The sequence below is a fragment of the Sus scrofa genome, chromosome X, assembly GCF_054392235.1.
Source record: "Sus scrofa isolate SSC_HxYL_T2T_F1_AM1 chromosome X, Sscrofa_HxYL_maternal_Yorkshire_Landrace_v2.0, whole genome shotgun sequence".
Taxonomy (NCBI): Eukaryota; Metazoa; Chordata; class Mammalia; order Artiodactyla; family Suidae; genus Sus; species Sus scrofa.
In genome coordinates this window covers 75,602,256-75,616,691 of record NC_139401.1, presented here as the reverse complement: position 1 = coordinate 75,616,691, position 14,436 = coordinate 75,602,256, and positions in this window count along the sequence as shown.

Here is a 14,436-nt window from a genome sequence, read left to right as displayed (position 1 = left end):
GCCCCCTCTCGGGGACCAACCTTCAGAGCTGAGGTCTCGGTGCCCAGCCCCCACCCAGGCGTCCCCCGGCCCTTTCCCGGGGACTAACCTCTGGAGCCGAGGATTCGGTGCCCAGCCCCCACCCAGGCGTCTCAATTTTTGCTGACTGTGCCCGTAGTTCAGATGGTCCGTTGGGTTCTTGATCTTTTTTCCGTACTCCGACTTACTGCTACACTCTTCTCTGCATCTGGAGATTCCTCCGGTTCGTTTGATCTTTCCCCCGGTAGGAGACTTTCCAGGGTGCGGGATCCCTTTCTCCTCCGCAGTTCCCTTTCGGGAGCGCCCGTCCCGCTCGGATTCACCTTCTCTCACTCTCCTCTTTTCTCCCGTTCTGCCCAATAATGTCACGAACTTCTTGCCGTTATTGGAGTTTAGGTTCCTCTGCCAGCGATTGGTTGTTGTTCTGTGCGAGTCATTTCTTCTGTAGATGTGCTTTTTTTGTTGTGTTTGTGGGAGAGGGCGAGCGTGTCCCCCTACTCCTCCGCCATCTTGTCCTCTCTCGTAATATTGTTTCTGATTCTCAATATGTGTTGAAATTAGTGTAGAAACTAGAAACAGCCAAATTAAATGAATTAAATGATGAGGAGTTATTTCAACTGTTTTTTTGTAGCAACAAATTATTAGACAGAGGACATCACTTTTTATTACTAATATACACTCTTATACTTCTTTACCAGGTCCTTTGCATGATGGTAATCAAATGGTGGACCAGTTTATAACTTCTATTGTTGAACCTACTCATGCTTCACATGCACTTCTCCATCAACTCACAGCAATGTGTATAGACAGTTTAGTCTGTCTCATGCTGTTGCACAAGATATTATTAAATCCTGTCCATCATGCCAAAGCTTAGCCCAGGTATCTACCAATGATGGAGTCAATCACAGAGGATTAAAAATTAATCAACTGTGGCAAATGGACTTTACTCATGTTAATAGTTCTGTTCATTTAAAATTTGTTTATGTTATTGTTGACACATATTCCTCTGTCTTTGGGGCTCAGCTGAGGTAGGTGAGACTTTTTGACATGTCAAAAACCATTGTTTAGAATCTTTTGCTATTCTGGGTCTTCCACAACATATTAAAACTGGTGATGGTCCTGCTTGTGCTAGTAAGGCTTTTGCTGAATTTTGTCAAGTTTGGTAATTTTTCATGTCACTGGCATTCCTTATAATCCCCAAGGACAAGCTATAGTAGAACATGCACATCATAAATTAAAACTCCAACTTAAAAAACAAAAGGGGGGACAGGAAGGCTCCTCTACCCCCACAAGGTTATTAAGACAAGATTTGCATACTATACATTTTTTCACCTGTAATGAAGAAGGAATGATGCCCATGGATTGGCACTATGGCCAGCATATTGCTGGTACCTCCCCATTAGTATACTGGAAAACACCTGAGGAGAATATATGGAAAGGCCCTGATCCTTTAATAATTGTGGTAGATGTTATGCTTGTGTTTTTACAGAAACTGTGGCTACACCTTTCTGGATTCATAGCAGGTGTGTAAAACAGTGGCATGGAGGAAGACCAACTGACATGTGACCTCTGACAAATGACTCTGGGAGCTGAAGGAATATGGAGAACACAAGTAGTCCATCCAAGGATGACAACAAGAAGAACTCAAGAAGCCAAGCCAATAACCTGAGGCCAAGTGAAGAAGAGGCTTAACATGGCAGAAGAATCCTTACATCAAAGAAACCTCCCTATTAATCCTCAAAATCTACTGATCACCACCTTTACTATCATCACCCTTGTGGTAAATGGGTCTAATGGGGAACAATATTCAGCATTCATTCCTAGACCTCCATTATTGAGAGCTATGACATTGGAGGACAAACCTCCATTAGTGTGTGTTAATGATATGCAGGTCTCCACATGTCCAAAAATGTTTACATTGCCAGATATGTGTTTAGAGGTTGCCCCTTATAATTACACAGGACAAATGGTGCACATACCCTTTTGTCTTACCAAAAATGTTACTAGTTCCCCCTGGTATTTACCTATGCATAATCAGGTCTGGTTAGTAGAAACCCCAAAGGGAAAATATGAAAATGTTACTATGCTTTTGCTATTGATAATGAGTATTTATAAAGAGAAAGAATCATTAGATGATAAATATGCTAAACACCCCAAAAGGCTTTGTAAGCAAGCCTCTTACTGGATACAGGGAGAAATAGAATGGGATGATTGCATAACTTATATACCTCGAGTTTTTTCTTTCAAAACAATATGGTAATAAATTGGGGACCTAACAGAGAATTTAGATCTGCTGGTAATAAGAATCTTAGGCTTCATGCATGGAAAGGGGGTTTTCATACAAATTCCAACTCAAAGATACTTTGGCCTGCTGTGGGATTGGCTGGCCCACAACTTAAAATTGGAAAGGGGCCACTTCAAAATAATGGAAATTAGCTTCAGCCTTACAAAGAGTTTCCCTGTGGGACAAAAATTATACTTATGATAAGCAATTTTACATTTTGGATACCTCTCTTAGTCATTCTAGCTAGATTCAGACTTATGTCTTTGCTCCTCATGTACTCTCAGTAGGAAAAGAGATACAAGTCTCTTTTAATTCTAGTTCTCAGATATATCATATTCAATGCACAAATTTTCATTTACATCATTGTGTTAACAAACATAATAGACATCAATCTATTATGATTATGTATCAATTTACTGCAATCTGGCTATCTGTGAATCTTACTGAACCTTGGGAACAAAACCCCACATTACACATAATATATTTCAAAAGATCCTCTAAAGAGGAAAAAGAATGGTTGGTTTGATTACTGGAGCCATATTTACTGTTATTGGAATAATCACTTCTATAGCTACATCGGCTATAGCCCTGTATCAGGAAGTTCAAACTCATACTTTTGTAAATAATCTCGTTCAAATTTTGTCCCATTTGTGGCATGAGCAGCATTCCATAGACCTGGCCTTCCAAGATGAATTGGATAGTTTGAAACATGGAATTTTTTGGATGGCAAGGTATTGGAGAGCTTACACACACAAATGTAACTCCCTTGTCATTATAATAAAACTACTTACTGTAACACTCCTCTTAGATATAATAGCAACCTTTTAAATTGGGAAAAAATTAAGGCTTTTGTCTTGGGAGCCTGGGATCAACATAATGCTACATTATATATTCTAGCTCTACAAAAGGACATTCAGCAGCTTAGTTCTGTGTGATTGGACACTTCTAATGATCAAATTATTAAAAGTATTATATCAAGATTCCAGGCCCTTGATCCTCACACCTGGTTGGGAGAATCCAAATATTTCTTTTATTATAGTTCTAATCATTGCTGTATTTGTACTTTTTCTTTTTTTTTTTGTACAATCTGCAGAATCAGATTGAATTATAGAAGCCGAATGAACACACTTCAATCGAAATTTACTATGACTGTTCTTATGCAACAAATAAATAAGAGGGAAATGTTGGAGACCACTGAACTGATGAACTCTGCAGAAGGCAAACTTGGTGTACGTGCAAATGCACAATAACCTAAGGAATGCTTATGATGGCAAGGCCAGATAAGCATATCTGCTGACACTAAGTTCTAAAGTTCAGGGTCTCCTTCATAGATAAAATATGGGAGATACGTATTAACCATGCTATTCTATAAGCAGCTGCACTATGCCCTAGGGGTATGCACCAGTAACTTCCTGGCTAGTAGTTTCCTTTTTTATTCACTAAGAGATAGCTTTGTCATTACCTATGCCTGTTTCTGCTCACTAACCTACATATGTCACCTTCCTTCATAAAAGTCATGTGGGCTAAAGCCTGGGGCCTTTGCTCTGCAGAAAAGAGTGCCTCCTGGTCCCCCACTTTCTAAAGGTAAAAGAGTCTTGTGTGTTTTGTTATACTGCACCATCCCTCTTTCAGGATCTCCCATTGCCCTGCAGTGCTGGTCACAGCAAGATAGGAAGACAAGTATATGTTAATCCCAAATTTCTAATTTATCCCTCACTCCATCTTTCCCCTTAGGTAACCATAAGCTTATTTTCAAAGTCTGTGAGTCTGTTTCTGTTCTGCAAATAGATTCATTTTTATCATTTTTTAGATTCCACATGTAAGTGATATCATGTTCTTTGTCTTTCTATGAATTATTTCACTTATTATGATGATTTCGAGGTCCATTCATGTTGCTGCAAATGGTATTAATTTGTTATTTCTTATATTTGAGTAGTATTCCATTGTATACATGTACTCCATCTTCTTAATCCATTCCTCCATCAACAGACATTAAGGTTGTTTACATATCTTTACTATTGTGAATAGTGCTGCTATGAACATAGTGGTGCCTGGATCTTTTTGCATTATAGTTTTATCTGTATTTATTCCCAGGAGTGGGATTGCTGGATCATATGGTATTTTTTTTTTCAGTTTTCTAAGGAGATTCCTTATTGTTTTCCATAGTGGCTGCACTAACTTACATGTTGCTTGTTTTGTTTTGTTGCTTTTTTTTTTATTTTGTGTTAAACATCGATTCCCTGTTGGCATGGCTTATATGGTGGCTTGATCATATAGGGAAATTTCTGCCTCTTAGTCTCAAGTTTCTATAATTGTTAATTGATTATTTGGGAATCCTTACTTTATTTTTTTTCTTTTAATAGATTTTGAAATTTGTTCAGCTAGATTTACCAATACATGAATGTTAATAGTAGCCCAATTGAGTTGATTTTTTTAACCAAGGTGGCTAATTCATCATCCAATCTGTTTAGAAAAGAGGAAATGAACAAGGATGAGTTTTAATAATTAATGTCTTTCATACAAATAAATCTAAAATGGATTTGTCTGGCTTATGGATAGTTAAATGATATTTTCCCAACCCATAATCTTAGGGAAAATTATTGAGATAACCTGAGGAAATTTTTTGCTAAATCTTTCACCTTGTTTTGGTCCTCAGCTGATTTTTTAGCAAAATTTTCCATAAATTTGTTTCAATTTTCCTTAGATTCCATGTTTTTGCCCTTCCCTCCACTACTAGCATGCAGATATGCTGGTATAAATCCAAATATTCAAATATTCAGGTTCATAATACTAAATTTTTCTGCAAAGGAAATGGGGTCAGAAAACTCCTTAGGTATTCCCGTTAACTGTGGTTTCATTCAAATAGTGTAGGGTACAACCAGGCTCTTTTTTTTTTTTAATGGAACTGTTAGTACAGGAGGTGGTTGGTATAAACAATGGGATTCTGAAGAAGTAGGGGAAAAAAGGAATGGATAAAGGGACAGAGAGGAACATATTGGTTTGGAAACCTGAGTAGAGTAGGAATTATAGGTTGGCCTAGGGTAGATTCCTTCAATTAGGGAAAATGTCTCAGATAATTATTGACTAACAACCTGGACGAAAGCAATTTTATCAGCTTTATATATAGTGGTCACTACCAATTGAAGTATGCTTCACATTTATTTTGTCCAGTTTTGTTTTTTTATTTTATTTTTTATTTCCCCAATATATTATTTTTTTCCTACTGTACAGCATGATGACCCAGTTACACATACATATATACATTCTTTTTGCTCACATTATCATGCCCCATCATAAGTGACTAGACATATTTCACAGTGCTACACAGCAGGATCTCATTGCTAATCCATTCCAAAGGCAATAGTCTGCATCTATTAACCTCAAGCTCCCAGTTCATCCCACTCCTTCCCCCTCCCCCTTGGCAACCACAAGTCTATATGTCTTCTCCCATAGAGCACACAAATAAAGTAATTTAGGAATTTTTAATTATTTCCATTTTTGGCTAGTGCAGTTTTCAATTACCCTATTTAAAGAGAACCATTTATATAAGTATTTGCATGATGAGGGTCCATAGGCGTTAAAAAAAAAAAAAGCGGGCAAGGGTTGGGGGAGATTCTTCTGTCTTTGAATTTTTACTACAGAACCTTTCATTATGGTGAGTTCACACCAAGACCTGACACTCAAATCTCTAGATAGACAATCTTAAACTTGAAATCTCAAGCCAGAATAGAAAAGATGAATTTCAGAGTCTCCTGAATAAAATTTCTCCCAGTATAAACTGATATCCAGCTGCAAATTTCAGAATCCAGAAGGCTTACTTCTGGAGTTTTGAGTCAGCCAAGAGGAGTATTAGAAAACAATGTTATCTTTGAGGTATTGCCCAAAAGTACAGGAAAATACTGTGATCTAGGTTAATCAATATGGGTCCTACTGTCTACATCAGGAAATGTCATTTATAAAACTTCTGAACAACAACAAAAAAAACAAAATAATAAATTTCATTCAGCAGGTTATGAGGACTACAGCCAGGGAGACACAGATTTAAGCATACAATTGAATTGTATTCTAATAGTTCAAAGATACAGTGAGGTTTAAAAAGGTAAAAGCCACAAAATTATTGTTCTTTAAGAGCCAAGTTGTGTTAGTTCTTCTTGTCCCAGTTTCACCTGATTGGTTTGCATTGTTATAAAAGATATCTGATTTTAGCTTAAGCAAGAAGTTGAGTCTTGGATAAAGTGCATTATTTTAGTAGGTAAAAATATTATTTTAAAAATGCATGCAAACTTGTGTGTGCACAGACTCACATACATATACCCACACCCTTCCACATAAATAACCACTAATATTTATCATTCCATTAACTTGTGCAAGGCACCTAATATGCATTAACTCAGATTATCATCACAATAATCTTATGAAAATGGTACCACTGTTATCTAAATTGTAGAGTTGAGAAAAGTAAGTTTTAAGGAGGTTTAATCACTTGCACAGGATTGTAGAAATAGAAGTGAAATGAGTGTCCTACAGTCAAGTTAACATGAAGCCAGAGCTCCCCTTTTCAACTATCATGCCAGACCACTTCTGCCAGACTATTTGGAGTACATTATCTTTCACACAGACCATTATTTCATAAGAGAAACATTCTTTAACAGAAAAATAATAGCAAGAATAATTTGGAATAATTAAGAATACTTGTAACAAAGTTAATCTAGCTTTATGAAAGACAACTAATTGATTTTGCTGTTGATAAATGATATATTTGTTATCACTTAAGGATCATTGTGATTTTGCTGTTGATAAATGATATATTTGTTATCACTTAAGGATCATTGTGTTAGCTAATTTTTGTGGCTGATAATAGGAAGCTCCTAGGAGTTTCTGAGTTGTTCAGACATGGAAATGAACCTAATAGTATTATAGCAGGTCAGTAGATTCCCTTGAAATACACTTTAAACAAGCAAGCAACTGCCTACTCAACTTATGAATGTAATAGTGTGGAAACACTAGACTTTGGATTAAGGGAATTTGTTTTGATTCTGATTATACTACCAGACTGATCTCCTATTTCATATGATATTTTAGTGGATTAAGAAGATGTAGTACATATATACATTGGAATATTACTTAGCCATAAAATAATGAAATGTCATTTGCAGCAACATGCAAATTGGGGATAGTGAAAAATATTTTAGTCTGAAGATTTTGGACCCTTGAGTTATTTTAATTGTTTTTAGGATAGATAAACAAGGGTGAAGTGTTTTCTCTTCCTTAAAAAGCAATTTAATTTTTGTAGTACTATAAGGATCTTTACTTGATTACATGGCTCTTACATCTTATCCCAGAAAAATAAGTCTGGTACATTTACCTAAATAATTTGCCTTTTGGTAGGTATTTTAGTCAATTCCATAGTGCATTTACTATATGTTATTGATGAAATTGGATTGGGCTTTGTGAATTTTAGCATCTTTTGAGTGTTTATATGGAACATTCTGAAGTAGCAATTAAAATAACTAAGGACAGTGAAGAAATCTTTAGCATGCAACAAAGATTTCTGTGAAATGTTAATTTCTGTCAAATAAGTGAATATACGCACAGATGCCTCCTGACAGAGGCTGTGATTTCAAAGTGATTTGCATGCCAAATAACTTGTTTACCCCCTAAATGTTTGCCAAGTTTACTGTCAATTGACAAATAATTTCCATTTTGCTGTTTATTCCACTGTATTTTGATGGATAGGTCTTCCAGAATTTTATCCTCCATGTAGAAAAACTAATTAATATTTTCACTTCAGGCAAATATTTTTTTCTTAGATCTAAATGTGAGTTTGATTCTTCTTCGTTTCCATATGCTTTGTTCTGTCAGTCATCTACGTTTTGTGTTGCTAAAATTGTACCTCGGTGTAAGTCAATTTCCATATTTTACTGATTGCACACACACACAAGCTCAATTTATTTAACGACCTGTATATATTGACATATAGTATATATTCATCTGGAGAAAATATACCTTTGTGATAACATGGAAATTTGAGAAACCGATTTTGAAAGTAGGAAAAAGTATACATGCAACCACCTCATGGTCCTTATTATGGCCCTACAATGCTGGACTATTGATGCGGTAAATTCCTCAATGTTCTATTGTATTGAGACTGCCAAATGAGGCTATGTAGTATCTCTTAACACCTTTGCCATTTTTTTGTTATAATTTTTTTTAATTTATTTTTTCCCACTGTACAGCAAGGGGATCAAGTTATCCTTACATGTATACCTTATTTTCCCCCACCCTTTGTTCTGTTGCAATATGAGTATCTAGACATAGTTCTCAATGCTACTCAGCAGGATCTCCTTGTAAATCTATTCTAAGTTGTGTCCCATAACCCCAAGCTCCCGATCCCTCCCACGCCCTCCCTTTCCCATCAGGCAGCCACAAGTCTATTTTCCAAGTCCATGATTTTCTTTTCTGAGGAGATATTCATTTGTGCTGGATATTAGATTCCAGTTATAAGTGATATCGTATGGTATTTGTCTTGGTATTTCTGGCTCATTTCACTCAGTATGAGATTCTCTAGTTCCATCCATGTTGCTGCAAATGGCATTATGTCATTCTTTTTATGGCTGAGTAGTATTCCATTGTGTATATATACCACCTCTTCCGAATCCAATAATCTGTCGATGGACATTTGGGTTGTTTTCATGTCCTGGCTATTGTGAATAGTGCTGCAATGAACATGCGGGTGCGTGTGTCTCTTTTAAGTAGAGTTTTGTCAGGAGAGATGCCCAAGAGTGGAATTGTGTGGTCATATGGAAGTTCTATGTATAGATTTCTAAGGTATCTCCAAACTGTTCTCCATAGTGGCTGTACCAGTTTACATTGCCCGATCACTAGAAATGAAATCGAAGAGGTCATAAAAACACTCCCTACAAATAAAAGTCCAGGACCAGATGGCTTCACAGGCAAATTCTATCAAACATATAAAGAGGAACTGGTGCTCATCCTCCTTAAACTCTTTCAAAAGGTTGAAGAATAAGGAATACTCCCAAAGACATTCTATGATGCCACCATCACCCTAATTCCAAAACCAGACAAAGATACCACCAAAAATGAAAACTATCGGCCAATATCTTTGATGAATATAGATGCAAAAATTCTCAATAAAACCTTTGCCATTTTTGAAAACATTCTTAATACGAAAACAGAATTAGATATAAACACAGACAGGGCTCAGACCTAAATATAGAGAGGAACATATCAGTCATTACTAGAAAAAAATTAGGCAAGGTTTATACAGTAAAATACTACTTTCCTATTGAACATATTTTCTAGGAATAAAACCCTACTACTTCCAGAACAGCTGTCATTTTAATGTGAGCAGCTCTCTGTGTATATATGTGTGTATGTGCTTTTTCACCTGCAGTGGAAATGTCTAAGTGAGAATGTTGCACACAAAGCCACATATGAAGAATGAATACCAATATTCATACTTCCCAGGTCTAGAAAAATAATTACATATCTTCCCCAGTTATAGATTATGAGACATCTTCTTTTAGTATGCTATACAAATTTGTAAAAGAAACAAACAAAATATTGCTAATTTGTATTTTTATTTATTTAGAATATTTTGCAGAGATCAGGTTATTGAAATAAAGCCAATGCCTGCTTAGATAAAATTTAAATAAACAGTAAATATGAAACACCTGAAGTTACCTTTTATGAAAGTTTTCCATTTACCACTGCCAGGTAAATTTCTGGAGACATAACTATAGCATCTTGAAAATTCAAACTTATCCCTGTACAAGTTAACAAATCTCTTCAGCAGGACCTTGGAAATGTGCTGATCCACAGTATAAGGAGGAATACCTATAAGACTTGACTCCAGAAAGACTGCGGATAGGCTACACATTAACAGGATTCAATAGTCAATGACTAGCAGACAGTCACTCTCTTTGCTTCTATTTTTCTTTAGGTAGGCTTTTTCTATTGGTTCTTGCATTGGTTATATCTATATATAATTGAAAAAAAGAAATTTCTAAATATAGTAATGTATGGTATTGGGATGGTCAGGTTGATGAAAACTATAGAGTTGGAAAGAGTACTTTAAAAATATTCTATCAGGATTTTGAAGTTTAAAAATCCTTCCTAGGTTGAAGAATGGCATTGTCAGAACTACCTGAACAGCACAGGATAAAATAACTAAGATAGTGAAGGAAAAAAAAATAACCTCTAAATATTTAACTTCTTTCTAGGAAATAGATTATTTTAACTCAGACATTAAAATAGATTGTCTTAACTCAGACAAAGAGAAGAGATATTAGGTGAAGATACAAGAAATCATGCAGCAAGTCTAATGGCTAATAGATAACTGACTTAAACAAATTATCTTAAATAAACTAGCCTGTATAATTTATGTTTCTCAGCAATTGAGAATATGTAGGCCTGATATACTACTCTTAGAAGATCTCAAGGTACCTTGTACCTGTTCTTTCAAGGTTATTACCATCTGTTTCTCTGCTATAATCAAATGACAGAGTATTCATAGCATAACTATTCTTATAGGCCTAGTCCCAGAATAATATGCAATTGCCAACAAGTTAGTCTGGACTCTGCCTTCTTTTTTTCTCACTTGTATAAAAAAACACATGATGACAAGAATAGCTAATGTTTATATTGCACTTACCACACAACAGGACGGTTCTGTGTAATCTTTTACATTAAATATTTAATCCATATACCACATCCATGAAGGATGTAGGGCTCTTATTACACTTTTTTATAGTTAAGGCAAATTAGACTCAGAGAGATTAGGTAACCTCTCTGAAGTCAACTTGTTAATAAGAATTAGAAGCAAGATTGAAAGAGTCTCTCTTCAGCAGAATACATATTACACCAGCATTTCTAAATATTTGGAATACAAATGACTGGGAATTATTTCCAATAATGCTAAAAATTTTAACCTAAAAATTAAAAAATTTGCAAATATTGATACTTTGGAAGTAACTGGTTACATCTTATTTGTGAAATAACCACAAACCTAATCATGACTCATTAGTGAGAACAGTTGCTTTTTATAAAAGAGTACTTATAAAATAGTCAATACATTTTGTGGAATAGCTACTGTATAGCAGACACTATGCTAGCTGTACAGGATACATTAGTGGACTGACGATGATAGCTCTCATATATCTGGAGAAAACTGTAATTCAAAAATATACATGCACCTCAATGTACATAGCAACACTATTTACAATAGGCAAGACATTGAAAGCAACATCTATGTCCATCAACAGAGTAATGTATAAAGAAGATAAAGAATGCACATACAATTGAATATTACTCAGTCATAAGAAAGGATGAAACAATGCCATTTGCAGCAACATGGATGGACCTAGAAATTATCATGCTAAATGAAGTAAGCCAGATATAGATAAATATCTTATAAAATCACTAATGTGTGGAATCTCATAAAAATGATACAAAAAACCTTACCAAATGGAAACAGACTCAAAGATTTTGAAACCAAATTCATGTTTACCAAAGGGGAAATATTGGGAGGGAATAAATTCAGTGGTCAGGATTGACATATAGACACTACAATATATAAAATAGGTAGGTAATAAGAATCTACTGTATACCAAAGGGTAAACTATTCAATACTGTGTAATTTTCTTTAACAGTAAGTATTATATAGTTCTCAGTGTATAAGTTTTTCACCTCCTTGACCAGGTTTATTTCTGGGTATTTTTTGGGTGCAATTTTAAAAGGTATTTGTGTTTCATGTTTTATTTCTAATATTTCATTGTTAGTATACAGAAAGACAACTGATTTTTAAATTTTAATCTTATATCTTGCTACTTTGCTGAATTCATTGATCAGACTGAGTAGGTTTTGTGTGGAGTCCTTAGGGTTTTCTATATACAGTATAAGGTCATCTGTATATAGTGACAATTTTAATTTTTCTCATCCAATTTAGATACATCTTATTTCTTTTTTTCCTGATTGCTATGGCTAGGACTTTCAATAATAAATAAAATTGGTGTGAGTGAGCATCCTTGTCTTATTCCAGATTTTAGCAAGGCTTTTACCATTTCTCCATTGAGTATTATATTGGCTGTGCTTCTTTCATAAATGGCTTTTATTAAGTTGAGATATATTCCATTTATACCCACTTTTGTAAGAGTTTTTATCATGAGTGCATGTTGAATTTTGTAGAATACTTTCTCTGCATCTATTGACATGATCAAGTGGTTTTTGACTTTCCTTTTGTTAATGTGGTATATTCTATTGATTGATTTATGTATGTTCAACCATCTTGTGAATTTGGAATAAATACCACTTGGTAGTGGTATACTATATGTTTTATGTGCTGCTGGATTTAGTTTGATAAGATTTTGCAGATAATTTTTGCATCTACACTTATTAAATGTATTGGCCTATAATTTTCTTTTTTGGTAGCATCTTTGTCTGATTTTGGTATTAGGGTGATGGTGTTTAGGTGTGTTCATTTTTCTTCAACTTTTTGGAAGAGTTTAAAAAGGATTGGTCTAATTTCTTCTTTTTTATGTTTGGTTGAATTTGCCTGTGAAGCCACCTGGTCCTAGACTTTTGTTTGTAGGGTGTTTGTTTGTTTGTTTGTTTATTTTTGTTTTGTTTTTTGTTTTGTTTTTTGTTTTGCTTTGCTTTTTAGGGTCACACCTGCAGCTTATGGAAGTTCCCAGGCTAGGTGTCAAATAAGAGCTGCAGCATCAGCCAAAACCACAGCCACAAAAATGCAGTATCCAAGCCATGACTGTGACTTTTACACCACAGCTCACAGAAAAACCAGATCCTCAACCTGCTGAGAGAGGCCAGGCATGAAACGCACATCCTCATGGACAATTGTTGGGTTCATTACCACCAAGCCATTATGATGACCCATTTTTTTCTTAAGTTACTTATACAATTTTATTTCTAAAGATCATCCTATTCAAAATTTTGGTGGGTTGTATGTTTTTAGAAATTTGTCCATTTCAGAGTTCCTATCATGGCGCAGTTGAAATGAACCCAACTAGGAACCATGAGGTTGCAGGTTTGATCCCTGGCCTCACTCAGTGGGTTAAGGATCTGGCGTTGTTGTGAGCTGCAGTGTAGGTAGCAGATGCAGCTCGAATCTGGCATTGCTGTGGCTCTGGTGTAGGCCATAGGCTACAGCTTCTATTAGACCCCTATCGTGGTAGCCTACATATGCCATGGGTGTGACCCTAAAAAGGGCAAAAAAAGTTGTCCATTTCTTCTATTGTCAAATTTGGTGGCTTATAATTATTCATAGTATTCTTTTATTTTTTTACTTCTATAATATCGATTGAGATTTGTCCCTTTTCATTGCTTATTTTGTATATTTGGGTTCTCTTTCTTTTCTTCTTGGTAAGTCTGGCCAGAGGTTTGTCAATTTGGTTTACCCATTAAAAGAACAAGCTCTTGGTTTTATTGATTTTTTCCTATTGTTTTTTGAATATCTATTTTATTGATTTCCTCTCTGATCTTTATGATTTCCTTCCTTCTGATGATTTTAGGTTTTCTTTGTTCTTTTTCTAATTATTTAACTGGTGAGTTAGGTTGTTTATTTGAGAATTTCTTTGTTTTTTTGAGAAAGACTGGTATCACTATGAACTTCCCTTTAAGAACTGTGTTTGTGGCATCCCATAGATTTTCTATGGTTAGATTTTCATGTCATTTTCTTGAAGTGTTTTTTAATTTCCTTCTTGATTTCCAGGTTAACTCATTCCCTTTTTACTAGCATGTTGTTTAGTCTCCATGTATTCAATTTTTTTCTCATTTCTTTTCTTGTGTTTGATTTCTAATTTTATACCATTGTGATCAGAGAAGATACTCTTAAATTTGTTGAGGTTAGTTTTGTCCCCCACCATATGGTCAATCCTTGAGAATGTTCCATGTGCCGTAGAATGTATACACAGGTTTTTTTTAGGTTTAATGTCTTGAAAATATCAAATAAGTTTAACACTCATTTAAAATCTCCATTCCCTTGCTTATTTTCTCTCTATAGCATGTGTCTATTGATGTGGTTGGGGTGTTAAACTCTCCTACCATTACTGTATTCCTATAAATTTCTCCTTGTCTGTCTGTTAGTATTTGTCATGTAT